Below are 5001 nucleotides of genomic sequence, written 5' to 3' on the forward strand. Positions count from 1 at the left end.
AAAAGCAAGAAGCCCTTATTAAAAATCATGCAAATGGGGCATAAAAAGTCTTTGTTTTTGCCATACTTGCCTTTCAAATATGGCAGGTGATGTTGTTTACTTAGATTTGTGTAGATTCAGTATTCCCTGGATGGGGACATCAGCTTTTCAGCAGGACACTTTACATCCTGGCAGTGTGACACAGGACTCTGGCCACACAAATAAAAGCCATGTCTAGACAATTCCTGAGAAATTAAACCAGTAAGATGGCATTGCTGTAGAATTTCTCCCTTTCTGTCCCTGGATAAGTTGATGTCTCTCAGCAAATGAAAAAAGCTGGGAGATAAGTTTGACTGGGGAAAAAAAAAAGGTATGAAGATAGTAACTGGTAAGATCTACAAATAGTAATATTTCATGTCATACAGCATTTCATTTCTTACTACTAAGAATGTCTTAGAAACAAACATTTGAGACTTATTTTCAGTGTCATCACACTGTGAGCAATTTGAGCAAATGCTATGGCAGTAAATGTGTTCCTACTGACCTCACAGAAATCAGAGACCAATAAGAAATGCTTCTGGAAACATCCTGAAGACACCCATAAAGAGAAAGTTGCCCATCTTGTTCCCAGTAATGTATTTTTTACATTTGCTGCTCAGAGAAGCTGTGGCTGCCCCATCCATGGCAGTGTCCAAGGACAGGTTGGAGGGGGCTTGGGGCAACCTGGGACAGTGGAAAATGACCTGCCCATGGCAAAGGGTTGGAACAAGATTCTCTTTAAATCCTCTCCAACCCAAACCATCCTGTGATTCCATGATTCTGTGATTTCCACAGCCTTTCCTGGCACAAGGTGAAGTGCACAAATGGGAATCCCTCCTGGTGTCTGCTTTACAGCAAGAGATTGTGCTCATCCTGGCCCCTTGAATTCTATAAACTGTGCAGTCTGAGCACACTGGCTACTGTTTTGTATATTAAATTGTTGGGGGGTGGTATCAATAAACAGCTGCATGGTCAAATTAGTACTGTTTACTGTCAAATTAACAAGGAAAGTGATACTTTCTGCTCTTTGTTTATAACCCTGCACAGTTGGCCCTGGCATCAGAAAGACTAAATGAAAATGGACAGCTCCCGATGGTAGATGGTCTCTGAGATCAAGCAGAAGGGAAATTTTGTTTGTCTTATAAGCTAAACAGTATCTTTTCAGGTTCATGTGCACAGAATAACAGCTATTCAGCTGCACCAGCTGTTTTGTATTTCACTGCTAATTGTGTGTCTCATTCCTTGCAGGTCATTGTTTGATTGTTGATGTTCACTCAGGGAAAGGGAACAGGAGTCCAGAGCACATGTGCATGAGGTAGAAGAGTGGGGAGATGTTTAAATTCCTGGATGAAAGTTGTGTACAGCTGTAGGTTTTTGTTGTACTGAGCTTTAGAAGATAGGCCCTGGGCTTTCAGCACATTGTCTGAGCTCTGCTTTTGGAAAGATGGTCTAAAAGCAATGTCAAACACTTGCAACAGCTATGTGATACTGCACCCACACTGAGAGGGTTTTATCCCAAAAAATGCCTCAAAGAATCTACAAACAGACTTTGAGTCTAAAGAAATCTGAGCTCTTCAGTCAAAATATCAATTTTGAACAGAACAGAATCACTGTTCTTATTAAAATATCTACTTTACTAGGGAAAACTTAATTTATTCCAGCTGATCCTCTCTTTTAGGTGTGGTCTACACTATTTGAGACATGAAGATGTTACCTCTGCACACTGCTTCTTGCCATTCACTCACTCTTCTGCCTTTTCTTCCTTCACTTCACTAGTTACTAAAATTTCTCTTACAATGGTTTATTTTCTAAACTCCCTTCGCTCAGATAGAAATATAGAAAAGCTGTCATCACATAGCAAAAAAAAAAAGGTAATTTGCCATGAAAAACAGGCAAAACCTTTATTTATGGTAGATTTCTCCCTAATTTTATATTATTTGCCTTATTGTCACTTCAAGACAGGTTTTTGCAAGGCATTTGGTGTTGTACTCTTCCCTTTAATCCAATAATAATTCTATCATGTATTTACAAGAGTATAGTTATGAGAGCTGTGTGGACAGCTTTCTAGAGCTGTATTTCTTGTCAGAGGAGACAAAACTTGGAGACAGTAAATATACAGACTGTTTGCATCCTTCTGTTAAATGCTGAGAAACTATTTGAATGAGGGTGGCACAAAATGCTTGGCTGCATTAAACCCAAAATGCAGCTCTTCTCTGTCTCCAGTTAAAAGGCTTTTGCGGTTATATCATGTTGATAAGAACTCTGAAATGCTATAAATAGGTAGATAGGATCTCTAAAGAATGTGTTTGAGGTCATTCTAACTTATCCATCTCAAGAAAAAAAATTCACTGGAGGCAACTCTTTTGCAGATCACATAAAGTTTGGCAAACAGCTGAAACATTAAGAGGGGTCAGAGAGACAGATCAGTACCACAGGCAGGCAAGAAGGGCAGGATGAATCACATCCAAAGTGCTTTCAGAACACAGCTAGACCTGTGCTGGGCATCTGACCTGTGTTTTAGTCACTGGAGGTTTCATCCCAACAGCCAGTGAGGTTCATCTGGCTGTAGACACTCACATTGGTCAGAAGTTCTTTGCCCAAGGTTTCACTAACACAGAAATAAGGTTTTGACTATGGTGGGAGTCAAGACAAATAGTTCACTGGTGGATATTGACATATGGAGACACCTGAAGTCATGAGTTCAGGTGGCATCTAAGTAATTTCCCTTAATTTCCCTATGTTCCCTGTGTAAGAGATGGAGTGGTCCCCATTCCACCCTAAGAGGCAACTGAAAATAACAAGTAGGATGTCACACTCCACAAAATTCTAAGGAAATCTACTATCCACAGACAGAGGACTCAAATTCAAGGAGATGAGAGAGAGGGGATGGGGAAAAGGGATGAGAGATGGAGAGAGAAAAAACAAGGGAAGGAGGGAAGGAGGGAAGGAGGGAAGGAGGGAAGGAGGGAAGGAAGGAAAATTTATCTTTTTTATTAGAAAACAAGATAATGGATTGAGAAGCTATGTGGTGATCTTTACTGGCATTTTAGAAAACAAATCATAATGTGCTATAAAGCAAGATATCAAATAAGGATACTATAAATTGAATTTTTTCCTGTGCTTTCATCTGGATGTTTAATGATATACTTTTGAACCAAAAGCTTCTGTAATATTATTCCTTCCGTATAACACTTCACAAATGACTAAACTTCAGAGATAACTGAAGCTATTTCTGAACATTTCTGGACATTTTTAGGCTGATGAAAATGTGGAAACACAACAGTAAAAGGTGCTCAAATAATATACAACATAGCTCCGTTCAACCTTGAACATGGTGTCTACTTTATTTAACTCTAACAGCATTTCTGTTATGTGATGCCAACTAATGCAGGGCAACTGTAAAGTCAAAGAGGATAAAGGAAATAACTTTTTCAAATCTGTGCCAGACTCTTTCAAAAGACAACCAGGAATGTAGCAGAAGTGATCAAAGGCAAAAGAGCCTGCCAGGCTTTATTTACTCTCTACTCTCTGTCTGTTGGGGATTGACATTTTTTATATTTTTGTTTCTTTTTTAAAAACAATAGTTTAGACAAATGTGTCTAGACTGATGGTAGAGCAAATGTGACATTAATTATGGATTCTTACACAGTGGCTCAGCTTATGTGGGCAGTAGCCAGTTCCCAGGGAAACAAGGATTGCCAGGCTGCCAAACTGGAAATAGCTGCTCATCTTACCACAGCCTCATCTCAGAGTGGGACTGGTATCAGATGTTTCAGAAGATGCTGCTGGCACAGGGATCTGGGCAGCTGCAGGCCAGCAGCACCAGAAATGTGCTGCTGTATCTCCAGGTGTTAATGGAGAGCAGCCTACAGGGAGATTTGCTTTCACAGCTCTGCAGGAGGCACTTCAGAGCCCATCATGTGCCAGCTGAAAGTCAATTTGGCTTGGAGAAGATTTTTGTGCAAATGTGGTAAGGCTTTGTTTGCACCCCAACCAGGTCTGTTTAGTGAAATCCCTGTCTGATCTCACAGGGTTGGTTTGCTCAGGCTTGACCACACAACAACAGGGACCCAGGCATTAGGCAATATTGCAGATATTTTGTAACAGTGGAAAACATCTTCCTTGCTGAGGATATCTTCCATTTTGGGGAGACTTTTGTGCTATTCTGATTCCATTGCATTGGTGGCTCAGAATAACTGTGCTGCCAGCTAATAAATTAATGCCTTTCATGCCTCAGTTACTTCCAGGTAATGGCTCTGATATTAAAGCAAAAATTCTCATTAATAATTCTGAAGTGAAATCCTTCTGGTTTGCTCTGCTGAAAATCATACTATTTCTGGTTTTCTCACCTTAAGGACATCAGATCTCCCTGCATGAAACCCTTCTCTTTGTGACATCAGCAAAATATAGAATCATGGAAAGGAAGTTAGAGACCACTCAGTTCTGAGCCCCTGCCATGGGCAGGGACACCTTCTACTATCCCAGGTTGCTCCAAGCCCCATCCAACCTGGCCTTGGACACTTCCAGGGATGGGGCAGCCACAGCCTTCCTGGAAGCCTCTTCCAGAGGTTCCAGAAGCCTCACCACACTCAGAATCTCTTCTTAATATCTCATCTGAACTTACCCTTCTTCATCTTAAAGCCATTTCCCCTTGTCCTGTCATTCCATGCCCTTGTGAAAAGTTCCTCTCCAGCTCTTTAGTAGGTTCCTTTAGGTACTGGAGGAGGCTCTAATGTCTCTGTGGGGTTTTCTCTTCTCCAGGCTGAACAGCCCCAATCTCAGCTTGTCTGCATGGAAGAAGTTCTCCACCCCTTTGATCAGATTAATGGCTTCTTCTGGACTCATTCCAAGAGGTGCCCACTCCTCTTGTGTTGAGTGCTCCAGAACTGGATGCAGCACTCCAAGTGGAATCTCACAAGAGCAGACTGGGAGGTCAACAGGATTTTATGCTAAAATGACAAATGGCCATATTAGATGTGCTCA

At 41.2% G+C, this 5001-nt stretch overlaps 1 long non-coding RNA gene across 1 annotated transcript; it reads left to right on the top strand.

The window, feature by feature from the left end:
- Positions 1-1263: 1263 nt before the first annotated feature.
- On the top strand, positions 1264-4396 carry LOC306798441. The gene is made up of 3 exons (XR_013773353.1): positions 1264-1333; positions 3909-3988; positions 4085-4396. It is a non-coding gene; the product is annotated as an uncharacterized lncRNA (long non-coding RNA).
- The last annotated feature ends 605 nt before the right edge of the window (positions 4397-5001 follow it).

This window comes from Erithacus rubecula, assembly GCF_903797595.1.
Source record: "Erithacus rubecula genome assembly, chromosome: 2".
Lineage (NCBI taxonomy): Eukaryota > Metazoa > Chordata > Aves > Passeriformes > Muscicapidae > Erithacus > Erithacus rubecula.